This window comes from Pseudopodoces humilis, chromosome 1, assembly GCF_049639895.1.
Source record: "Pseudopodoces humilis isolate 2021_Gansu_Grassland_sample_001 chromosome 1, ASM4963989v1, whole genome shotgun sequence".
Taxonomy (NCBI): domain Eukaryota; kingdom Metazoa; phylum Chordata; class Aves; order Passeriformes; family Paridae; genus Pseudopodoces; species Pseudopodoces humilis.
The window spans coordinates 87,759,270-87,772,037 of NC_142200.1; the positions used below are offsets into that span (position 1 = coordinate 87,759,270).

A 12,768-nucleotide genomic window follows, 5' to 3' on the forward strand; every position below is an offset into this window, starting at 1 on the left:
GTGGTGATTTGGGTGGAACATTCTTCTGGATCCAAGAGGGGACACTGCCAAGAGGTACCATGGTGTTTGAGAACAGGTGAAAAAAGAAGGAATGTTTGCTTCCAGACATTTTTCATGAATAAATGAATTTAAGGACATGAGAAACTTCTGATTTGAGCTTGACCATTTTGCCTGCTCCTACAGTATTCCAGGTATCCTGTTCCTTGGTGGTTTTCTTCAAAACTTGAGTTACTCTCTTGCCCCATTGGGACTCAGCATGTCATCTTCCATCAGCCTCCTGCCAGGCAAAAGCCCTGTAGAAACGACATCCTGGGAGAGCCTGAGCACTTCAACAAGGCTCATGGAGGCATATTTCTGCAAGGACAATTAAGCTGTTATTTGTGAGACACCACGTGCAAAACTGATGTCCTTTGACACTGCTGCTGTGGAGGTTTACTGATAGGGCTTGGTAACACTAATTGTGGTGAGGACACCTAGTCCTAAACCTTGTGGGCCGGCTGAAATGACCAGGGCTTATGGCTCACAGCTTTATTCATTGCCAGTTGATTGCAATTATGGATGTTAAAAAGGGAAACTAAGGAAGCACTGAGGTTATGGACCTTCTTTTGGGGACAGGAACAAACAAACAAACAAAAAAAAAAAAAAAAAAAAAGAAATTTAAATGGTACCACACAGGTGGGTCTTAAAACAAAATGCATTATTTCTATTAGTAAAATACTCCACTTCCACTCTGTAGATTGATACTGCTATTTGTGTAGCTCAAAGCCACTTGTGCCTTACTCACTTTTTATGTAGATAAAACTCCATTTCAATTGAAGGGTTTCTATTTAAGTGCCTTTGGTAGAGTCAGTCTATTAAAATGGGAGGTGTTAATTTTCCAGTAATCGCTACACTTCTCTTCCCATCTCTCAGCTGAAAGGACAGCCTCATCCTGCATGGTTAAAATGTAGTAATGCATTTAATGCCAGGCCATGATTTTAGACCTCCAGCTGTTTTACTGGTTGTGTAAGTAAAAATAAGATAATGTTATGCTTGGTAACCATGGTTTTGTAGGCATTCACATTTTACAAATCACTGCACAGTATGCAAACCATTATATATATTTAAAATGTTTAAAATCAAGACTACCAGGAGTCTACCACTTCCATTATTTAAGGAGGGGGACTGCTAGACTGTGAAGAGTGATATATTCTATCAAGCTACTCAGCAGAGTTATATTATCAGTGCAAATTATGTGAAAATATGTGCTTCAGCAAGACAAGAAAGAAGTATTCTCTGCTATAAAAAGTGCGCTGTGGGAAGCTAGAAGGAGTCATTGATTTGGTGTAATATATGAGTGAAATCTTATTTGTTGAAATAATAAAAAAGGGAAAAAACAATGAACAGATAGAAAGGAACCATTAAGTACTTGGTTATTCCCTCCATGTACAAAAACCTGTTTCTGCTTCAAACAAAGGAATTGAGACTTATCTCCCACAATTTTATCCAGGTGTAACTACTCATCTGAGCACAGATCTCCCTGATTTATATGGGCAGGAGCAAAAGCAAAACCAGGGTCAGGAAGAAGCAGCTTATTGATTTGTTCTGTGTACACAGGCAAAAATATTATACATCACCAGCATGATCATAAGCATGTAGTTAAATCCAAGCAAACCTTGACTGGAGTATTTCTTTGTAAGAAAACACTGGTTAGTGGAGCTATTGACAGCTGCATTTTCAAGAGCATCTGCTTTCAGAAACAGCAGCCATTCAGAACAAATGTTTCTGAAGGCAGATTGTGCTGCTCTGATTAGGAGCACAGGCAAAGATAATGGATAGTGTTCGGCTGCACCTGGAATTGCCTTTAAAGTTCAGTAGGAAATTTGTAGCAGGAACAGGAAAAAAAAATGGCCTCTGCTTGTGCTGTAATTTTTCAGAGAATGCACATGTAGTTCTCTGGACAGTATGAGCTCTCAATTTTAATTTAAAAATTGTAAGAATTACATACTACAGTCAGACCTGATTAATTGGGGTGGAGCTGGTTTATGAGTATGTTTGGGAATAAAAGTGCTTTTGTTATTAATCAGGGATGGTATTTATTTATTTATTTTTGATATTTATTCAGACTGGTCCCCATTTGCCAGCCTCCAATATTCAAAAACATCCATCAGGGCAAAATGACAGCTCTGGCTTCCAAAAAATTAAAAAGAGGAAAGAAAGAAAGAGAAAAAAAAAATGTTCTTTTTGAAGCTATGGTCTTTGTAGTCTTTGTTCTTTTCATCTTCAGGATGTATTTGGGTTAACTTCAGAGCTCTTCCTTCATCACTGGAAGGAATATAAAGCAACATGTCCACCATCCAATCAAATAGAAACCTTCCACCATTCAATAAAAAATAAAAAACCTTCCCAAAATCTGAAGTTTAAGCCAATAACCCAGCTTCATGAATGGGAGTGGTAATTAAAACTTTGCCTACAGCAAGCAGTTCATATGTGAATGGTGGCAACACTAGTTTTCATAACATTTCCTGATATATGCCCAGAAGGTCCCACAAAACTTACTGTAGCCCAAGAGGTCCACACATGTATGCTGCCAATACTCCATTCATTACCTGTTTGAAGGAAGATTTCAGCAGTGTAGAGCCCATTTATGTAGCTTTAAATCAGGAAAATTGCCAACTGCTGCTCTTCATCAGAGAAGGAGTTTCAGCCCCATGTCCCATTCATCTCCCATTTCTTTGGAACACAAAAGATGGGCAGTACGCACAGAGTTCTCTTGAAACACTTGCCTCTGGTGCAGTCTGTAGGCAGCCTCCTTCCCCCAGCAAAAAAATATCTGACACAAGAAAGAAATGTTTTGTCAGCCTGAGCCAAAAGGGAGAAGGGGTGGGTTTAGCCTGACATGACAAAGTGGGAACAGATAACCTATTTCCATGAGGACAATCCCCAGTGGTACTACATCACTGGGATTTTTGTTATTTACTTCCCTAGATTAATACATTTAACAATCAAGACAAGCATCTTGAAATATTTTTCTTCACAGTGAACAATCTAGAAGTGTCACATAAGGAAACCCATATATACCTCTGAATTCAAATTCTGACTTTCTTTGTGTTTTGGCCACAAAATTTTAATTTCAAAAATCACACACTGTTCATTCTGCTGGAAATATCCTAGATATAATTTAATAATAATTTTCACAGACTACATCTGTGAAAACCTGCTTTACAAGAGTTACTTCCTTTTAACAGACATCTAACAACTTTGCTCAACAAATGCACTCACACAGAGTGGGATTTTATCTACATGCTTTGCATTCACGAATTTCCTAGAATGATAGGAAACAGCTACTTACATAAACAGGCTCACCTTGCCCACACACTCTTTTGTGATCAAGTCTGTCTGCAAAGTAAAAATAACAGTTTGTCTTTATACAGTATTTTCGACTAGAAAACAATTTGCTGCTTGTAAAGTAGTAGTTGTGCCTTTGTGTTTCTTCAGGGTACCACAAATGTTAAAAAAAGAGAAAAAGAAAGTAGTGTCATTAGAAAAAGTTCAGCCTCTCTCAGACAAATTACATCTGCTAACAAGATGTCCCATTTTTTTTTGGGGCATTGCAGATGGGCACCCGCTTCCAAATTCAAACTACTATTGTAAAATCTGTGTATATTCATGAGTTAATGAAAATGTGGTCTTCTGTGTCTGTTTAAACTTCAGTGGGGACAACTTGAGATTAAACAGGTTTCCATCTGATGAAACAGTGTGGTTGCACCACGTTGTTCTTGCTGTGTTCCAGAGAAAAATGTTTTTGTGTGCCTGAAGAAAGTGAGAAATAAAAATGTGTGCACCATTTCAGAGACCAGAAAGAGATGTCCGAGCTATAAGGGACTCAGATTTGTTCAGTCTTTTACTGGCCCACAGCTCATCACTGGTAGTCAGAGTAGCTTATGCTATCAATCTCCTTAATTAAGAAAAATAAGAAGTCTGGCTTATGCTCCTGAGTTCTCATGCTAGGGTATCTAGGAAATATTCAGAGTCCCCAGGGAATCTCTGAGGGCTCTCCAAGGCTCCTGAAGATGAAGGACCTCTTTAGGTCAGCAGCCTTCTATATTTGGAAGAGCACCTGTGGACAACTCACAAATTAATTTCATGGAATCACAGAATTCCCAGTTAGAAGGGACCTCAAGGATCATCTGGTCTAATCTTTCTCAGCAAAAGCAGCCTACACAAGATGGTTGAGCACTCTGTTCAGCTGAATCTTAAAAGTGACTAATGGGGAATTCACCGCTTCTCTGGTAGATTATTCCAAAGGCTGATTGTCCTCATTGTAAAAAATTTTCCTCTTGTATCTAACTGGAACTCCCCAGGAATAATTTATACCCATGACCCATCATATTTCCATGTGACTCCTTGTAAAAAGGGAGTCTTGATCTTTGTAGCCACTGGAACGTGGTGATAACATTTCTCTGATTTGTCCTCTGAAGCCAATGCAAGGCATGCCACTTAGGTTTCAAGAAAGACAGGAAAACTACTTTCTCCTCTGCTGAGGCATGAGGTGAATTCGTTACAAGAAGGTTCTTCTGCACAGGCATCTGCAGACAAAAGGGCAACCAGGCCAAACCTCCCTGGGTTATATCTGCACCACGGCTCTCAGTTAGTGGGAGATGAAGGGGTGGAAATATCACCTGATGTTCCTGAAAAGGGGTACCTATCTCCAGGCTAGCCTCCACTCCAAGGACTTTTCTGTCTCAGAAATGCTGTCAGTATGAACGTCATCAATGCACAAAGACAAGTTTGCTTTACATGCAACAGGACAGAGGCATGTTGTGAGCTTTCCTCACCACTGGACACCTGCTCTGCGATGCCACAGCACAGCGCAGCAGCAATGAAAGTCTGGTGAGGACACCTCCAACAGTGGTTAGTCCATGGCTCTGATTTCCTGGGGACATGTAAGGTCACCCCGTGGACTGGCATATCTGTCCCCTCATATTGCGCAGTCGCTTTTGAACCCGTTTGCATTGGGTCAGCCAAGCCAAGAGGTAAAGTAAGTGTCCCTGTAAGTTTTATGAAAAGAAGTGGACAGAAAGGTGCAAGAACTTACTTGTGCCAATGAAAGGAAAAGCTAATGATCTCTGTCTCAGCCAGCAGAGGATTCACACAGAAAAGAGCTGTGGGAAGCTATTTGAGGAAAACTTTACTGGGCAGCTGACTGAGCACTGGAAGAGATTTTCCACAGAGAGACTCTGGAGTGTCCCTCACTGGAAATATTCAAGAACCGTCTGGATGCAATCCTGTGCGACGTGCTTCAGGATCGCCCTGCAGGGAGGTTGGACCAGATGATCCACTGCAGTCCCTTCCAACTTCACCCATTCTGTGAAACCAGGCTTCATTACTTCCAATGCTCATGGAACTATTTGTTTAATAGGTTTTTTATTCATAAAGGATTTCTGTGGAAAAGATGAACACCAAAGAAACCCTTCTTTTGCAACATCTTTATGAAATCTTCACAATGGATGATTGTATTATTTAATGCACTCACATTCAACAATTTTGGATCCTATGTGTAATATCTTCCCATCACTCTGGAGACTTGTAGCTTTTTAACTTTGGCTGTTGCTAATCCATCAGTGGTCTGAAGCAGTCAGCTCTGATTTGTTTTTCGTGTCTTCAGTGCTAACAACTGGATCTGTTCTAAATACTGAGATTTACCAGACACAAGCAGGGATGCAGGAGAAACAGGGTATTTTTAAACGTATTTTTTATTACTAATAATAATATTATTACCATCATCATCATTATTAGCATTATCTTCACAGAGAAAATCCAACACCATGAAACCCATATTATGCATAAATACAGGAAATGAACATACCACAGAACACTAATGCCCTAATGGCCCAGGTTGCCCTTGTAGTTCCTTATTGCACTTCTCTCCCTAAGGGAAAAATGTTCTAATACGGAAAAGAAAAAGGCAGCAGAATGCTTTTACCTGGCTAAGAGGTCCTGGTATCCCGCAATACTGGGAAGAAGTTTCTGAGCAAGGGGAATGGAGCTGAAGATCAGCTGGTTCTATGGGAGATTATTCACAGGCAGCTCGGAAATGTCCTCACCCGAAGTACTTAGTAAAAAGTTTATGGCCAGAACCAGTGGCTTCTTACTCTGTATCAATTTTGAGTTTATTTTACAAAAGCTAAGGGAGAGGTAGACATATGTCCTGAATAAATCACAATATGAATCCTGAATTATACCATATAATGAGCTCCACACTCTTTTCAGATACACCCACATTTCTCTGTGTAGATCACTGAACCCACAAGAGGAGTTAGTTTTAACCCTCTGCCAGCACTCACCTGGCATGCCCAGTGGAACACTATGCAGTCCCTCAGGCACAGGAGTCCCCTGGGGTAAGGCAATTTTTAGCCAGAGAAGGCTCAGCAAAAGTATTCAAACAGCACAGACCTTCTCAGGGGAGAACCTTGCTCTTTGCCTGGAAGGCTCTTGGGAGACACAGCTAACTGGGTGAGTGAGAGTTACCTCATTCCTGATCTGGGAAAGATTTTCTAATAAGTGGGAACCGACATGAGCTATGTGGTGGTAGCAATAAGACCTTTGCAGGCTAGAGCAGGTCCCTCGCTGGCACACACGCCCTGGTCAGTAGGGACTGGCTCACTCACTGCAGCCTCCCACAGCACATAAACCACGGGTCTCACCTCCCCACCCTCCCACCCAGGCCCTGAGCTGGCAGAAGTGCTGCCTGCTCTGGCCTCAGAAGCATCCTTCATGTGAGGCTTGTGAGGAAACCAAGGCTGCAACACAGCATGGTGGCAGCTGACCAGAGATTTACATGGCCCTTTAGGGAGCTGCAGAGACCTCACCTTCCAGCACCTCGCTTTTGGCATGAAACCACCCCTGGCAACATTGCTGAAGCTGATCAGCAGCATTTGGACACCAGGGCTGGTCTGTGCTCCACCACTCTCCACACCACCAAGGCTGGAAGATGTATCTGCAGGGGCACTGCCCTCCCCTCAGCCATTACCAGCTTCAAACCACAAGGCATGGGAAAATGTTCTCTCAGATGACTCCTTGCTGAAGGCATCACCATTCACTGAAGATGGTTTAATAACAGATTGTCCTCACAGAATTCTGGTATATTCTAATTTTCACTCATTTAGCAGTTCTGGGTATTTTGCAAGGATTTCTATAAAGGTCATCACCAAGTATAATTTCAAGCAAAGGTTTCAGTAATTCACAGCACTCCATCTTTTGGACCAACCTTCTTCTGGGGCACTGTGGGCAGCTGAGGGGGGGCTCTGGGAGAGGCTGTCAGCACCCACCCAACAGGCTGCAGATCCAGAGCTCTGCAAGACAGTGCCTGTCTGTGAGGTGCTGTTGTGGGTTTCTCACCAGATAAGTGGATTATTACCCTGGCTTGCAGCTGCTCCACAGAAATAGGTCAGCCTTGGGAATAAGCTTTGCCTTCCCCTATTTGGCATCAGAAGCATCCAAGAGGAAAAGGGGCTGCTTACAGGATCCTTGTCCAGGGACCATTAAACTCCTGGACAATGTGTTTCCTCTGTCAGTGTCTCCTAAAGAGGGAAATGTTCTTAAAGTCAGCACCTGTGGTTTTCCTTGCATGAGATATAGGTGTGTGTGCCATAGTGGTAGATATTTTCTGCATCTATACTTGTTCAGCCTCTGCTGAGGAAGCATGAGGGTAGCACTGATGGCAGATCTGACAAAATGGGAGAGAGAGGTAGAGCCTGAACACGGCTTTGCCTTTCTCAAAGGTGACTCTGAAGAGAAGGAACAACCCCAAGCAGGTTGGGAGGAGGCTGTTTTGGCCCACACTGCCCAGCTGTGAGGGCTGCAGCAGGCTGTGCACTCTGAAAAAGCTATTGCCAACTGTGGTATTCCTCCAGCTTCCCAACTGAATCCTGCAATAAGCTGACATCTCGTTTTCTTCTGTTATTTTTTCAATCCTGCACAGTAACTGCAGATTTGCACTTCGAAAGTGTGCTTAGCACAGAATTTGAAGTGGGGTTGCAGGCTGAAGTAAAAGGGAGCTGTGATGTAACATCAGCAATGCAAACTTTAGATCTAAGCATCATGTCAGCTGTGCCTACCATCAGAAAAAGAAAAACAACCTGTAGAACTGGCAAGAAAAGCAAAACTGAAGTACTGAAATCAAGGATATGCAACTGAGCTTTGATATGAATATTTCTCCATCCCTCACACCCTTTTCATGCCTTATAACTTGGCTGATGACTTTGCAGCAGAGAAAGCTTTTCAAGTTTTCATTATTGCATTTTTCTTTTCCCTCATTCCTCTGCCAATCTGGATTGCCATTAAAATCACTGAAAAATATTAAGGTAAAAGCCTTTATCTGTTACATTTGTTACAGCTACAGGAAGGCACTGGGAAAGCCTTACAGGAAACATTCCTCTTACAGGAATTCTAGACCAGGAAATCAGGGAAATTTCCCATTTTTGGAGAGCATGCCCAAATAAACCCTTTTTGCACAGTTAGTTCCCACAGGCACTTATGCCGGAAGGGCCTCACTGTCAGCTGGTGTAAACTGGCTCAACTCCATGAATTTTTAAGGAGCTAATCCGGTTTTCCTCGGCTCAGGATCCATCCCTTGGATGCTCACCCCACATACCTGAGCTACTCTGCGTGAGCAGAGAGGCTTTGCACACCGTTTTCCCCAGTGAAACCACGCAGGAAGCAGAGGCTGGGAAGAGCATCCCTCCCCACCCACGGCACAGAGGCGGATCTACGGATATCCGTCGCTGGGGCCCGCACATCAGCGTGCCTCCTGCAAAAGGACTCCTGCTGCCATGGCTTCTGGAGTGGCACAGCAGATTTAGAGCGAGGCTTTGCTGAGTTCCCGTTTCCACGTCCCAGTAACCACATGCTGGGGGCTGTGGGAGAGCTGCAGGTGACTGACCCCAAAGACTGTGGCAGAAACTCACCCCCAAAGACTGGCAGCTGAGCGAGGCCCAAGCCCAGCTGGAGCAGGCAGATGAAGGAGGGAGGACAGGCTGCAGCAGCCTTGGGAAGCACGCCACGGCCAGCAGCCTGCCGAACAGGTTGCTCCCAATAAAAGTGCTTCACCACTGGACTGAGGTGGCGGATGAATTAATTGTGCCATTTCCATGACATTCTACTGGAGCTTAAATGTATTAGTGACTGCTCATCCCCGAAACAGGTTTTTCCTCCCACACGAGGGGGAAAAATATCCATCTGAATTTTTTAGATTATGTGACAGGCTTCCAAACTGTTGTTAACATTATCATTTGGGATATGGATTAGACTGCAGCACATTTATCGGGAAGTAAGAGCTGCCTGTTCATCTCTTTTCTGTCATGACATCTGCAGTCAAAGTACGATAGGGGCCAGACAGACAGTGAGTAATAGACTAGCATATGAAGTTTGGAGTGGGGGTGAAATGGCAAGGTTTGCTGCAGATAGAGTTGAACCCACTAAGCAAAAAATTTAAAAAAAACAGTCAGTGGTACTTCCACAGGTATCGCTCTTAACAAAATTGCAGATAATGAAACCTGCCAGTTAAAAGTGGTATCAATTCACATCTTTTAAGGCTGGCACCAAAAAGCCAAGCAAAAACCAATCCTGCAATTGAAGACGTTCTGCTGGTGTCCCCAGGACTTCAGACACCACCCACTTGCTCCTTACATCTTCAGTCCCCACCATGGAGGGGACACACACACATTCATACACATTTTGTCTCTGCAGGGACAGGCCCCCAGGAACACAGGATCCTCTCCCATCCTTCGCCTTCACTCCTGCATGACAGACCTGCCACAGGGCCACATGGCCAACACGATGGGAAAGGTGAAGGCCTGTGATTTGTGGGACAAAAGAACGCATGAAACATTAAAGAGCCTTGCCAGCATTCTAAATTGTTAATGCAAGCTCTCTGGGTCTGCAGAAAAACATATTCCCGTTGTTATTTTCACTCCCCCTTGGCCTCTTAGTCCTCCAATTATGTGAACAATTACATGGTGCAAAAAGTGTGAAGCTTAGGTACTTAAGTTTGGCCCTGTGATGCCAATGGGAAAATCTATTTATATTGTCTGTATTTTAGTATGTGAGGGTCAGTGTCCATGAACTTCTAGACTGAACTTGCCATGTCATGACAGCGTGCAGAGGGTATAACCTCACAGCAATTTCTACAAGTCCAGACTTTATTTTAACACTCAATGCTAAAAACAAATCATCTACAGGGCACAGAGACATCTGCCTTATGTGGGTATCAAACCTCAGTCTATTTCCCAGCTCCCCAGGGACCAGACCTGCTGTCCCAAATCCTTCAGGATTTCACTCCTCATCAAGTAGAAGCAGCTTGAGAAGCAGCAAGGTATGCTTGTGTGTGCCTGGACACAGTAAAATTCAGCACATGCAGCTAAAAATGGTTCACAAATATTTAGTCAAAATAAATTCAGCTAATTCATGCTGAAGATGTTCCCAGGCACTTTTTAATTCATATTATGTAAACAATCCCAGCAGCAACTTTTTTCCTTTGTTCCTATTAATTGACTGGGGGTGTCATGCACAAGAAGCAAGGATTTATGTCAGGAGTATTCAAGTAGACTCCCAAGTAGCTCTTTGGTTTCCCCCTTTCCGTTTTTAAAGGTATCCGTAGCCTAGCCCAGATGCAGAGCAATGGTGCACGGGAACAAAGGAATGGCTGGGTGCTGGACCAGGCCATTGTTTGCCACTCTCGATGCCCATTCCTGCCAGCAAACCAGACCAGCTGCCTCACAGGACAGTGCAAGAAACTCCCTCTGAACCATCATGGGATGATCTGCCCATGGGAGAAGTATTTTCCTACTCCTCACCAGTTAGCTGTTTTCCAATGGCATGAAGCGTGAGAGTTTGCATCCCTTATAGATTTTTTAATCTTGTCTCACGCAATTCTTCTTATCCATAAAATGCCTACCTAGTTTGTTTGGAATCCTGTTAATCTTTTTGACTCAGTGGTGTTTTGTAAGTTCCCAGGGTTAATTAAGTGTTAGCCAAAAATATTTCCTTATCAGTTTCAAATATTTTTTTTTTCCCTCTTCTGCTTCCTCATTGAGTGGCTGTCAGTCATGAAATTTAAAATGCTGGCTGAGATTGTCTTTTCCAGCCTTTCCAATATTTCTCCCTGTCCACCCAGTTTCTCTCCTTTTACCTATATCATCCCTGAGCAGAAGCAAGATGTGCCTTTTGGCCTCTTTTCAGGAGGAGCGCTTCTCAGGACTACATCACACCCCATTTTTATATAGAATATTAACAACTATCCAGTCCACTCACACAGCCTGACCCCAAGAGCCTGAGAAAGTTTACACTGCCATAAAAAATAGACCAGACGGTCTCCACAGGCAAAAGCCCGCAGAGCTGAGCAATTCAAAAGCAATACACCAGGCTGGACAACATCCACCAAAAGGGAGTTTGTCTTTCATTTGGGATCGATTAGCTCAAACCCACCAGAATCAACAAGTTTGCAGGGAACTTGCAAAGGTAGCAGCCAGAAAGGTAAAGCCATCTATGCCCATCAATAAATCCAACGGGCTGGCTCACCCAGCTTCCCTTTGGTCACGCAGCCTCACTGGGCCGTGTAATTGCCGCCTTATTGGAGAGATATGAGCCTGCCCGTCGAACAGATGCAAGTTTCCCCTGCTCTCATTCAGCTGGGAGCCCGCTCGGCAAAGCAGAAATAAATCACGGGGAACTTGCTGTCATTTCTCCACCTTCCCGCACACCCTCCGCCGCTGCCGCCTGACTGGCTAGAGCTGGCATAGTTTTTAAACGAAATCTGTGAGATTGGCATCAGCAGCCTCGCCTAATTTTTAGCTAATACCTTGGTGGCTTCTGCATTCGCATCTGGCCGGCGCCGTCACGCTGAGCCTGATGATAACAGGCTGCTGCTCTTTCCGAGCAGGAACCCGGGGTACCGCCACCGACAGCCTAAACAGGGGCTCGTTCCAAGCACAACAGCACATCGCAGCCAGCAAAGGGTCTGCAGCACAGGACTTCTCCCAAGGCATAAAAAAAAAGGAGGGGGAGAGGAAGAGAGAGGGAGAGAAATGTGTTAACTATGCTAACAGTGCCAAGTAATATGCTTCGTTAAAAATTTAATCACCTGCAAGTGCAAAACAAGTGCAAAGCAATCATGTTGTAATTAGCACAGCAATTAACACCTCCCTTTTCGATAGCACATGCATCCTAGGAAGTGCATGATTGCAAGTGTTTATGCTGCTGACAGGCTAAGTTCCTATAGAGAGGAAAAAATTGCTTAAATAGATTTCCCCCCCCCCCCTTCGTCTTTTTGGCATTTGGGCTGTTTTGTGTCCATGAAACCCCGGCACCAGCTGCCATGTTGGTTTTGTGTGAGTGCCGCTCCGTTGCAGAGCGTAACTAACAACTCCAGCTTCAACTGGAGCCTCCTGAAAGATGGCTGCAAGCCTCTAGGGTCCCGCGCTGAAACAAAGATGTAAGTATGAAAATTACAAGATAATTTTTTGCAGACTAACACTTGCCAAAAGGGAAGCACCAGGCCTGAACTGAGATTGCAGGTTCTGGAATGCGACAGCAAAGGGGGCAGGACAAACTGGAGCTGTGGCTTCGGGATGGGTCTGCGGCTAAAACACGCCAAGCTACATGGTACTGAGGTCTCTCTTTGACGTGTGCCCCCATTCAAATAGCCAGTCCCCCCCAAAGGCCGTGCTGGAAGCAATGTGATGCAGTTTGCTTTGATAAACTGGCAGATGCAGGCTTGGCCTGGGAAAA

At 43.9% G+C, this 12,768-nt stretch overlaps 1 long non-coding RNA gene across 1 annotated transcript; it reads right to left on the reverse strand.

Moving 5' to 3' along the window:
* Window positions 1–2,698: 2,698 nt before the first annotated feature.
* On the reverse strand, window positions 2,699–12,006 carry LOC148185157 (uncharacterized). Its single transcript, XR_015771909.1, has 3 exons — window positions 11,840–12,006; window positions 3,346–3,378; window positions 2,699–2,812 (listed from the first exon to the last, which is right to left on the reverse strand). It is a non-coding gene; the product is annotated as an uncharacterized LOC148185157 (long non-coding RNA).
* Between the last annotated feature and the right edge of the window lie 762 nt (window positions 12,007–12,768).